Raw genomic sequence first — 12,726 nt, 5'->3', positions numbered from 1 at the left:
GGTCGTGACAGCGTGGTTTTCGTGGTTTTGTGAGCGCAGTGACCTAGTGCTGCAGAGTGACTGGCATTTATCGGAGGAGCAGGTGACCTTGAGCGGCTGTCATCACCGGGGCGTCAGACCCGCCTGGGGGCCGGCAGGGCCCAGGGCTCTGGTCCCAGTGCTCGGAGAAGACAGACTTGGCTTCGCGGAGGAGGGGCGCACAGGTCTGCAGTTCCGTCACCCATGCCCCGCTCCATAGAGAAGGTTCGGGCCTCCACGGGAGCCGTCTCAGGGTCTGCCCTGGGTCCTGGGGAACCGTGGCCCAGGCAGGTGTCCCCGGAGGCTCTGGGCGCGCAACGGGGGAGCTTGTGAGGGGGGACACCCTCAGAGCCGCTCTGAGCCCAGAGCACCGGGCAAACCCAGCTTGGGGACGCTTCCTTCAAGAAGTCAGCATGGCCTCGGGCATGGGGAGCGGGGCGACAGGTGTGAGGGCCTGACAGACGGACAGAGTGTGGCCCAGGGCCTGCCAGGGGACTGTGGAGCCGCCTGGAGTGTGGTCTCTTTTTGGAAGCCCCAGGCTTCTGCTGGATGGCAGATCCTGTCTCTTGATGGCTGAAGCCCTCCACGCGGAACCCCACCCCCCCACCCACAGGTGTGGCGGACCCTCTCCCGGGACAGGCGTGGGCCTCAGGGCGCTGCCAGGCAGGGGGGCTTGGGTCTCCAACTCCTCCTGTCTTTCCTCGGGAACCTGGGTCTGTCTGGCCGGAGGGCGGCTCCCGTGTCCACCCCTTCACCAGGCTGGCAACCCTGGAGGCATCGATGGGCTGGGGTCGCCAGCTCTGGGGGCGGCCCGTTCAGAGGGGTCGGGGGCCGTGGGAGACGGCTGAGTTTACCCCCATCTCCCCCAGCTGTTCCTTCCGCGCCTGAGCCTTTCGGAGTCTCTGTGAGCAGTCGCTGCCCCAGCACCCGACAGAGGAGGTCCCTCTGGGCCAGGCAGAGGGCATGAGGCCCAGCCCAAAGTCAGGCCCCTGGTGGACGCTGTGTGCCCAGGGACCTCAGTGATCTCACACATCTCCACTAGTGCATTTGGAGAAGAGGGGCTTGGGAGAGGGGTGCCAGGGCCTGGGTGAGGGGCCAGTAAGTGGTGGGGGGATGGGAAGGGAGGGGGAAGGGGGTGGGCACAGGGACCTCCCAACTCCCAAGTCCCTTTTCTGGAGCCATTGAGTCCTCCTCCTCCAGGAGGGGCTTCTGGGTTTGATTGGCCCAGTCCTGAGCAGCCGCCTGGAGCCCTGGCATCCGGGAGCCCCGAGGCGGGGCCGGCTCTGCCGTGGTCATGGCTCAGCCCACGAGTTTTCACAGCCCGCTGGGAGTGCGCAGGGCTACCGCCCCCTTCGTAGGAAACATGGGGAGCCCGTCAGAAAATTCCCTCCCGTCCCGTATGAGTGACGACAGCTCGGGGAAAACCCCGTGGCCGCGGCGGCTCCGGTCCCTGTGTGGCCGCCGCGGCTCCAGGCGCGCGCGCTCTCAGGTGCATTTTCCCGTCGAGTCTGGGGCTCTCGCCGTGGCGACCGGCGGTCCGGCTTCCCAAGCAGCTTTGCAAAGGAAAGGCTTCGATGATTAGAGCAAATGACGGTGAGACAGGAGATTTAACAAGTAGGTTTTTATGAAGAACTTCACAAACTAATCCGTATTAATAGACAAGACAAGCCGACATGAGGATAACTGGAGTTCTTGAAGAGGTGCTTCCAACAAACGGAGCAGGAAAAAGTGCGCACACGTGGCGTGTGTACGTGTGTGGTGTCCCCGTGGACTGTACCCGGAGGCCACGGCAGAGGAGCCCCGGGGTGAGACCCTGGAGCCCGGCAGCCCCACTTCCCCGGCCGTGGGGACTCGCGGCGTTTTAGGTCGGGGGCTTGGCAACGGTGGCCCACGGGCCAGCTCGCGGCCTGTTCCCACCAGTGGAGCCTCACCGGGGCGCGGCTGCCTCGCATCTGTGTGCCCGTGGTCTGTGGCCGCCTTTGCCCTGCGGGGCCGACTCGGAGAGCTGCCGGAGGGCCCGTCTGGCCCAAGGATTTAGCGCCTGGCCCCCCGACAGGAGAAGCTTGGAGAAGCTCACCGGCTCATCTGCATCGCTGCTGCGGATGGCGGGGGAGGCGGGGCTCCATCAGTCTGTCCCCCCCATCCCGGCGCAGGCTGGATCCCCGAGCGGGCCGCGGTGACCCGGAGGCTGCCCCTGGCCAGCTCTACCCGCAGAGGGCAGGCTTCTCAGCAGAACCGAGGCTCCCGTCTGCACCCCAGCCGGTTCCGTGAGGCCCCCGCGGCCGCTGCCGGGTGGAGCCACAGGGAAGGCCTGGCCTCCGTTCCTGGTCTTGTGTGTGCGAATCTGTTGGCGCCTTTGCTTCGCGGTCTCGACTCTGGGGCTTCTTCTGTGCCTCCTGGCTGCGTCATCCGCTCCGTCCTGGCCGAGAGACCCGTCCGTTTCTTGTTGACGCAGAGAAATCCCTTTTCTGTTGTGGAAATCGTGGACGTTACAAATACCTTCGACCATTTCTTGCATTTTTCTGCACGGCTCTGATCCTTTATAATGAACTCGTACAGCGTTTACACCCCATCAAAATGTGATTCTTTTTTTCCTCTTAGAGATGCAGGGAGAAACAGAAACGCTTTAAGCAACGGCAGAAACACTGGAAAAAGTGAACGGCCACCCGGGGACGCCTGTGAACGTAGCAGCGTCACTTCCCCGGATGTGAACTTCACTAGTTCATGTCTATGTGTTGTCACCCCGTAGAGGGCTGCACGCCTCCTCCCCCAAGCCACACACACGTGCCGGCTGTCGCCCCGCTGGGCCGGAGTCAGTAAATCCCCTCCTCGGTAAGTGGCCAGAGGGTGCCGGGGCGTCTGTCTGGGGCCCGCCGAGGCCGAAAGGCTACGGACCCCGATCGGCCACCTCTGTTCCCACTCAGCCGGGAGCCGGTGAGGCCAGTGAGGCTCTGATGATCCCCCCGGGGGGGACGGTGTCCCGTCAGCCGGGGTCCTAACTGCCCACAGGCCTCAGGAGCTCCTTCTGGATACCTGGCATCCAGCTTGCCGTTACCGATGTCCTGAAACCATTAGCCGTCTGCTGGCAAAGTCTTTCCACCGAGCAAATTTCTCCCAGCTTTATGGCCCAACGGGAACCAAGCGGTCAAGGAGAGACACTGCCACCCGCGTGACGCCCTGTTTGTGTGTTTGAGCGGCTCACGCGCACTTCCCGATGGCTGCCGGGACGCACGTCCGCGGTTCTGCCTCCTCTGTGCCGTTTGGGCAGCTCTCATCCCTGCCGACAGGCCCCACGCGGCCGGCCTCCGCTCCCAGCCGCCCCCTCCATAGGACTGGCACGGGGGCCTCCGTGCGGGGACCGGGCGCGCGCCACCGTGTGAGTCACGCTGAGCAGAGTGTCCAGGAGGGGCCCCGCGCCCGCCGTGGTCGCCGGGCGGGGGACGTGTTCTGCTGCACACGAACGCGGGCTCTTCTTCAGCGACTCACATAGCCTCTACAAACAAGTCACAGAGGCACGCACAGCCCGCCCCCCGTGTGCCCCCGACCCCCGCAGGCCCTGTGGTTCTGGCCGGTCTGGGCGGTGTGGCCGGAGGGCGCTGTGTCACGTCAGTGGCAAACGTAGGCACGGGCCGCCAGGCCTGCCCTCAGGTTTCCCCCACTTTCCAGGTGCGGAAACCGAGGCCCGAGAGCAGACATAGGGGCCTGGGGGCACGTGGGCGGCTGGGTCACACCTGAGGCCGGGCACGGTCTCTCTGCAGCTACCCCGGCCGCACGTAGCACACGGGGACAGAGACAGTTCCGGGGCTCCTCCGGGACCTGGTACGGAAGGCTGGGAAGCAGGGGACACGAGGCAGAAGCCCCTGGCCCTGTGGGCTGCCCCCCGGGACTTTACCCGCGGCTCGGACGGTCCCTCTGGGGACCATGTGGGGAACTGGGTGCCATGAGCAGCTCCGGGGTTTGTCACAGTTTCTTGCAGTCACCGTCGGCCGGCTTGCCCCACGGTGACTTACTGCAAAAGGCGGGCAGGGACAGGTGTCCTGGCACGGGGGGCGGGGGCGGGGTGGGGGGGGGTACTGTGTGTGCAGCCCAGAGCCCTCCTGCACTGCTGGTGGGAATGCCGTTCTGGAAACACGTGGCGCATCCCCCAGAAGGCAGACCTGGAACAGCCACGTGACCGCGTCCCTCTCCCAGGCGTGAAAAGCCGCGTCCGCACACATTCGCGGCGGTGCCGTTCACTGCGGGCAGAAGCGGGAACACCCCCAAAATACCCGTCCTCGGCGGAGTGGACGGACGGACGTGGCGACCCCGCTGCGGCGTGGACGGGCCCGGAGAGCAGGTGCTCAGCGGGGAGGCCGGTCAGAACGCGTGCCCCGTGCGGGGTCCACGGCCAGGACGGGGAGAAGCCTGGTAGGGGAGGGGAGCGGGGCCACCGAAGCGTCGCACAGTGGGATGGCGCTGACGGCCACAGCCCCGTCCCTCGACCAAAACCTATCACACCGCGCGTGCCCTTAAAGTGGTGAATTTTAGGGTGATTCACGTGTCCGTAAAGTTGTTAAAAGCTGAGTTGCGAAAACACGGTTAAGGGTTCCTGCGCTACCACTGCTCCCCTAGGTCACAGAGGCGGTCTGGGCTGAGGTGCCCTGCTCTGTCCCTGCCCTCTCGTCACCGGAGGGGTCAGCTGGAGGGGCACGTGACCCCGCTGGCCCTGGAGGCTCTGGGAGGGCCCCCTCACTCCCCGGGAGGCACCGGGCCAGACCCCCACCTCTGCCTGTGGACATCCTCTTGTCGGCAGGTGCGGCCGGTCTGCAACCAGGAAGAAAACCAGCAGAGACACGGGCAGAGCCTGGGTTCTGGAAACTTCCTCCTCGAGTGGGTGTGTGGGGGAGAGTTCTGCTGCTCCCACCAAAATCGTCCTGCCTGTGTTTACTCACTCCCCTCCCTCTCTCCTCCTTCCCCTCACCCCTCTCCTCTCCCTCCCCGTCCCTAGTACCCCAACCCCTCCCCCTCCCTCTCCCCTCCTTCTCCCCTCCCTCTCCTTTCCCCCCTCCTCCCTAGCACAGTCCCCCCTCCCTCTCCCTCCCCGCACCCTCGCGAACAGAAGAATGGAGTCTGGACCCACAGTCAGCATTTTCAGGGCTGCAGGAACGCACTGCCGAGTCAGCCCCTCGGAGCCCAGTGAGCAGGTGTCGACAGTTCCCTTTTTCGCGGGGCGATTTGCAGCTACAGCAACGCCGGATGTCTCTGAAAGTAACAGGGTCCCTCCCGTCAGGAGACAGGGTCCCGTCAGGAGTGCCAGGGGCGGGGACACCTGTGCAGTGAGGTCATGGGTGATTCTGCGGGAAAATGCGGGTGCCGTGAGCTAACCGATGGGGACAAACGGGGAAGGCGGGAGCGCGTCAGTCCCACGTGGCAGGACGAGTACGGAGCGGCCACTCGTGTCCCCGTGGGCAGCGGGGTCCAGGGCATCGAGGGAGACGGCTGTCTCGTTCCGTCCCCGGTTCGCGGTCTTCCTACCCTGCGCCACGTCAGGGCAGCGTTTCTCCACTGGGGTCACACTTACAGCTCAGTCCCCAGAGTGTTTGGCGGCTGTGGGCTCTGACCTCACAGGATCACATGACAGCCCTGCTCGGAGGCGCCTGGCCCGGGGTGGGCGCAGGGAGGGTTGGGAGGACAGGTCCGCGCGGAGGAGGACACACCGAGGTCGGGGAGGGCGTGCAAGGACCGCGCACAGGACGCGGTGGTGCACAGGTTCCCAGGTGGGAGCCCAGCACCCCCGGGGGGAGAGGGGACGCTCTGGGGGCGGGGGATGGTCGTGAGAAGGCCAGGTCCAGGGGACACCACGGGGACCAGGGTCCAGAGGCGGGAGACGGCGGCAAAGGTGCCTCCTGGGCTCCCGGCCTCGGGTCCCTGCCGCATCCCTCCTCCCCGCATTTCTCTGTCGCTGGCATTCGGGACGCGCCCAGCATGGCATCCGTGAGCGCACACACCTGCTCCCACGGGAGTTACAGATCTGCCGGCACTGGGGGCGCCCCCCCACCCCCGGGCCAGGCGATGAGGGCTCAGCGGCTGGAGCATCCCCCACCCCGGTCCCTGTGGTGGCCGTCCTCCCCCGCAGCCCCCGCCCTCCCTGCCTCTTCCCCAGTGAGGACTGTCTGCCCACCCCGTGCCCCAGGGGGGGCTAGAGCTTGGAGATCTGGAGGGACCTGAGGGGAGACTACTTCCTGATCTGTTGTTGGCCCCGGAGCAGTGTGGCCACAGGACGGGGCACCCGCCCCCCCCCCCCCCCCGCCCCCCCCCTGCCGCCCCGCTGCCCTCACAGCCCCTGCACCACACCTGCCGAGGACGCTCCCGCTGCTGCAGCTGTTTGACCACGGGCCTGCCTTCCCCACTGAAGGAAGCTTCCAGAGTGTAGGGTGGGGTCACCGACGGTGTAGACGGGGACGAATGGATTCATGAAATCAATTGCATGCTTTGGGCAGAGTCTCCCTTTTGGAAACAGATCCCAAAGAAAGACCTTCTTCACTCTCCCTCGCGGCCTCAGAAGGAGCCGGTCCTCACGGCCCCTCGGGTTTGGGCTTGTGTCCCCCAGACGGAGAGGGCAAGCGTCTGCCGTTTGAGGCCAGCTGTGGTGCCTTGTTAGGGCGACCAGGAGACCCCGCAGTGGCAAGCAGAGGAGCAGACAGGCCAGCAGGGCCTCGAGGGGCAGGGCTGGGCCGGGCGGGAGGACGGAGGGGGCCCTCGGCCGGCCATGGGGAAGAGGCGCCCGGGCAGAGGCGGGGCCGGCCTTCCCAGGGAGGAACAGCAGGCTCAAGGCCCTGGGGTGGAACACACGTGTGTGCCCAGAAAGCGCAGAGGTCACAGGGGCAGCAGAGGTCACAGGGGCAGCAGGGCCCCCAGGGCCGCGGCTTCGGACCTGCGCACTTTGAGGGGCAGCCCGTGGAGGGTTCGGAGCGGAGCGGTGACCGGTCTGACGCCTGATGTTGGGGCCCCAGGCCCTCCTTGGCGACACAGGTCTCCCCGACTGTCCGGGTCGCCGGAGGTGCAGCTTTGGCCTTGGCCGCGGGCGCACTTTGACAAAACGCTGTGGCTCCCTCGCCCCTGCACAGGGTGGGCTGTTTGCTGGTGCACCGTGAATTCAGAGTGACAAGCTGGGGCGAGCTCTAGAGACCCATCCCGGGAGTCCTTTCCTGGGAGGAGTGTTCCACGTATTATTCTAGAACGGTCCTTGAAAACACCAAAGAAAACTTAAAATCCCAGTGCTAGATGGAGCAGCTGAGCGGGACTTGAGGGCCGACCCCGAGGGGAGGTCAGAGAGCGCAGGTCACATCCCGGGTCACAGGAGGGGACACAGGAGACGGCCAGGGTGAAACGGCAGTGAGCCCACAGAACCCGGCGGCCCAAGGAGACCCTCAGCAGGCGGCCCCTCGCGGAGGGCGGCGTCCTGGGGCCCCCGTCCGGGGAGCGGGTGCCCTGTGGTATGTGGGCACCTGCCAGGCTTCCAGGCCACGGTCGCTCCCATCTCTGTCTTCTGACCCTCCCGCTGCCCTGGTAGTGCAAACTGCAGGGGAGAGGGAGATCAGGGAGAGAGCACTTCGACGGAGGTCCTGCAGTCACCGAGCCTTGTCACGTGACACGAGCTCCAACGGAGAACAGGCGCCCTGCGGTGGGGGGGGGTGGTGGTGGGGGCACCTGGGATCCCAGCCACACGAGCCTCCCACGTGGCTGGCAGAGGGCCGCTTCCCCCCAGTGTTTGGAGGAGCCCCAAGCCCCGCGTGGCGACGCCTGAGTCCCGCCGCCCGCTCGCGCTGGCTAAAGAGCGGGGCCCAGGCGGGTCCGGGAGGCGGTGGCAGCGTGACCCGGCGTCCGAGCTCTGGCTCCAGCCTGGTAGCCCAGCGGCCGTGCCCTTCTCCGGATTCACTCTGCTCTGCGAGGAGGCAGAAGGGCCCGGGGCACAGCCGAGAAGCTGTTAAAACGCTCGTCAGAAGCGATCCCTGAGTGAGCTGTCTGGTGCTCATACAAAGAGGGGAGGATGTATGTTTAGCCCCCTTTAGAGAGCACACAGTTAGCGTGTTTGAGGGAGCAGGAAACAGCCAGGTTCACAGAGGGGGCCGCCCACAAGTGGGCACTTCTGTAAACCCGCTCCTTAGCGATCCACCCAGACGGACTAATCCCTTTGCGAGTGGGAGGCATAATTGCCCGTCTTTGGCAGGTAAGGGCACCTAATCTCTGGTTTTGCCACAAGTGTGGCTCTCTCCTCTGTGGGCCCTCAGCAGCTGTCGCGGGCCCACGTTTTCCCCAACCCTGGTCTCAGAGGGTCTGTCCTGTGGGTGGGTGTGACGCTGGGGGGGGGGGGGTGACAGGCGTCAGACCAGGGGTATTAGGAAATGAATGGGTTACCACCAGGCCCAGCGGGGGAGCGTGGCAGAGCCCGTGGCAGGCGTGAGCCGAAACTGGCCCCGGGGCCCCGGTTCTGACCTGCCGGGGTCATCTGTCGCTGCAGGGTGCCTGAAGTCCCCTCCAGCTACGCTGTGCCCCCCGGCCCGCCACCCTGCCAGTCCGGCAGGGGGCCCGCCTGGCGGTGCGGGGCGGCAGGGGCCACGGGCATCTCTGGCTGGTTTCGGCACACCCCCAGGATCCCGGGGCTTTGTGGGGTCGCTCACCCTGTGGTGTGTGGGTTGTAACCAGGTTGGATGCGACGGTCTCCAGTTTCCCTAACGGGTGGAGAGTTTCCCTAACGGGTGGGGCCCGGGGATACAAGGAACAGGAGATGCCTCGGGTCTCTGGGTCCGAATCTGGGGCGGGGAGAGATGCGGCCCGCCATGAAGGCTCCTCCCTTGCCTCGGGTCACCCGTCCCCTCCCTGGCCACAGGCACCTGTGAGGGGACTGCGAGCTGAGGGGAGGCACCTGCCGCCCTGCTCCTCCTCTTCCTCCTGGCGCTGTGGGCTTCCGACCCGCAGGGGGTCTGCTCAGTGTCTCCTCTTGTCCTCCCAGGACCCAGCAGGAGCCCGCACGCCGCAGCTGTTTCCACTCGTTGAACGAATCAAGCGTGGGTTCCCCAGAGACAGAGAGACCCAGAGAGATTTAAGTTTTATGGGACTGGCTCGCACAACCGTGCGGTGGTCAAGTCTGAGATCCGCGCGGCAGGCTGGCGAGGCTGGGAATCCGGGCGGGACTTGTTGCCACAGTCTTAAGGCCGGCTTCCTTTCCTCCAGGAAACCTTGCGTTTTTTCTGAAGGCCTTCAACTGATTGGATGAGGCCCACCCACCTAACAGAAGGCGATCTCTGCTCAAAGGCTGCTGATGGTGGGTGCTAACCACACTTGCCAGATACCTTCACGGCAGCACCGGCATCAGTGTCTGGTTGAACTGTGGGTACAGCCGCCTGGCCCACGTGGCACCCGAGCTGACCCGGGGTTAGGCACGAGATCCCAGGCACCGGGGTTGGAGTATCTGGCCTGGCCTGGGAAGCAAGGGAGCTTGTGGGTGGCGCAGGCCTGGAAACAGAGGCCCTGGTGAAGACCGCCCCCCTCCACTCGGTGCCTCACCCCTTCCCTCCCCCCCACAACTGCCAGACCCCTTCACCCGGCTGGGGGAGGCCACGCCGCCAGCGACCAGGTGGGAACGGCCGGGACCCCTGGGGCCTCCACCACCACAGGAAGGGACCCGGGGAGGAGCTGGCGGGGACACTAGGGGTCTTCCCGTAGGTCAGGGGGCTGAGGATAGAACCCAGGGAAGATAGCCTTGGAAAGAGGGGCCGGACTAAAGATGGAGGGAAAGGCCACGTCTGGGGGGGGGTGGGTGGAAGGCCAGGGCGAGTGGAGGAGGGGCCCGGCTCGCCCGTCCCCTCCCCCACCCCAAGGGAGGGCAGCTGTAAAGGGAGCACCAGGGCCCAGCACAGCCGCCCTCCCTGTCTGCCTGTGGGCCCACGGATCCAGGCCACCATCCAAGGGCGGGTGGCCGGCCGGGTCCTTCACGCGGTCGGCAGGATGTGGAAGTGGGAGAGAGGGGAGGCAGCAGGGGGAGCGGCAGTTCAGGAGGAGGGTTTGGTGTTGGGATAGGGCTCTGGCTCCCGAGGATGGCCCGAGGATGGCCCGGGGGGAGAGCCGCTGCAGGCCCAGCTGGAAAGGGAGAAGAGACACTGGCCTGTGACAGCGTGACACTGTGCCCCCAGCACCTACCGCGTGCCAGGCCCTGGGCGTCCACTATAAACGGCCACGGAGTGGGTGTAACCTGGTGGTTTGCCTCCCCAAGGCCCCTGCGGTCGGTCGGAGGGCTGGGGGAGCCTTCCAGAAGATGGGGGAACCTGCAGGTGGAGGGCAGGAACCGGGGGGAGATACACTGAGGGAGGAGCACCTTCTAACCGGAAGGAAGATCACTGTCAGTTAAGTGCTGTTTCCAGACGGGGAAACTGTGTGGTCGCGGGTTGCTTCTTCCTCAGGCCCCGGGGAAGGGGGACGCGTGAGAGCAGGGCGAGGCGGCAGAGGGGGGACCTGGTGTCTGCACAGGTGCCCTCCTGAAGGCCCCGGTCTACCCTGAGTCACCCCCACCCCCCAGGGCCCAGGCGTCCATCCGTTGTCTCTCCCGACCCCTCCTCCCGACTCCGGGGCAGGTGGCGGTCATCTGGCCGCCGATGGCCGCCATCCTCCTGCGGCCCGGGGCAGCCCCCCACCTCCCGCCAGCCCCGTCTTCCCTGCTTCACACCTGCTTCATCCAGGGGGGATGCTCAGAGTGGATGCTCTCTGCGCTTTTATGAGGAGCGGGGAGACCTCCCCACCCCCCACCACCCAGGGGGCAGCACGTTCGGGCTGGGGGGGGGGGGAGGGGAGAGGGGGGCGGCGCAGCCGAGAGTGAATGCAGGTGGGCGGTTCCCCTGACCCCATCCTCAGGGAAAGGCACCCAGGGTGCGGGGGGCCTGGGGTCCCTGACTGGGTCGGGGGGAGGCGCCCGGGGTACAAGGAGCCGACCAGCAGGGCCCCTGACCCCGACGTCCGGTGGAGGAGCCCGGAGGGGCAGGGGCAGAGGTGGCCCAGACCGCCTTGGTGGCGTGGGGAGGGGGCGGGGGGGGGGAGGGCGCCCCGGGGCAGGGGCTGGCAGGGGCCGGGGCACCAAGCGTCTGGAGGCGTGGCTGGCGGCGCCCGCGGGGCGGGACCCAGGCAGGACCTCCGAACCCGGGGTGTGTCTGTCGTCGCTCACAGAGGGGGCCCGGGGCTCCGAGCGGCAGACCGAGGTGAAGAGTCGCGCCCCGGCTGGGGGGCGGCCGGGCTGCCGTGTGGCTCCCGAGGAAGGGGCAGAACCGACGGCCGGGCTCCCGGACGCGGCCCCCGGGGCGGTGCGCCCTCAGGGAGCCGCGCACGGGGGCGGGGAGGGAGGCCGCCCGCGCGCCCGGCCCGCCGCACCCCTGCAGCCGCTCAGGGGCGGGGGCGCCCTGGGGCCGCCGGGAGGGGCGGGCGCACAGGAGGGGGTGTTACTGGGCCCCCTGCGGAGCAGAGCCGCTTTCGTTTTTCCGTGTTTTCCGGCCGGTGTTCTGGGCTCTCGCGTGCTCTCTTGGCTCGTGATGCTTGGACTCGCCGCGCTCGGATTTCCCTGGCACGTGAGAGTACCTCGGGTGTAATTTTTCTTCCGTTTCTGGAATAGTCGTGTCTTCCCGGTGGCACCTGGCCTGCCTGTCCGCCCGCACGTTTGCTGCTCCTCGTGCCGTCTGGCGCAGACGCCCTTCCGCGGGGCCCGGGGTTGCAGGGGAGCCGGGCGGGGGGCGCTGTCCCAGGCCGCGTGGCCGGGCCTCCTGGGCCCCCAGCGCTGCTCACCTGGGGACGGTGCTTTGCTTGCTGGCTTCCTTTTAATGGTGCAACGGTTGTGGGTGCACAGGACACGGCGAAACCAGCGCACGGCGTGGGGGAGGGGGCGCACGGACCCTCCCCCAGGTGCCGTGAACCTTTGCACACAAGTGTGTGGGTGGACATTGTTTTCACTTCTCTGGGATTCGTGCCCAGGTGTGAGGCTGCCGGATCCGACCCTGACTGTAGGTTTGGGTTTTATTAAGCGACCCCAAAACGTGCCCGCGGAAGGGCCGCCACGCACCTGCGCTCGGGAGAGACCCTCTCTCCGCCTCTGCCGGGGTCCCAGTCCTCCCTCCGGTCTCTGCCCGGTGAGGGGCGGGCTCGACTTCACGGGGGTCTTAATTTGCATTTCCCTGGTGCCTGAAGTCACTGAACGTCTCTTCACGTGCTAATCGGCCTCCCCCCCCCCCCCCATGTCTGCTCACATCCCTTGCACATTTTTTAACTGGGCTGTTTTGAATTTTTTACTGTTGAGATCGCGGCTCTTCACGCGGGCAGAAGTGAGTCGTCTGTCACCTGGCCTGCACGCGGGCGTTTCAGGAGCAGAAGTTTGTCATTTTCACAAAGTCCAATATTACCGTTTTTTTCTCTTACGGATTGTGCTTTGGGTCACGTTTCAGAGCACTTTCCGTCGCCTGGATCCCCAGGGTTTCTCCTGTGCTGTTTTCTACATTTTGTATGCGGTGGGAGACTCGGTCCCATGTCCCCCCTTCTGCCCGCGGATGTCCGCGTACTCAGGTACCTGCATAGAGACGACATTCTCTTCATTCCCCTTCTTCCCAGAATCCCTTCTTTTCTGCTTTATTTCTGAAGGCTACTTTTACTGGGTATAGAATCTGGGACTGGTAATTCTTCTTTGGAAATCATTGT

Source organism: Prionailurus viverrinus, unplaced genomic scaffold (genome assembly GCF_022837055.1).
Source record: "Prionailurus viverrinus isolate Anna unplaced genomic scaffold, UM_Priviv_1.0 scaffold_39, whole genome shotgun sequence".
Taxonomy (NCBI): Eukaryota; Metazoa; Chordata; class Mammalia; order Carnivora; family Felidae; genus Prionailurus; species Prionailurus viverrinus.
This window is presented reverse-complemented; position numbering follows the sequence as displayed.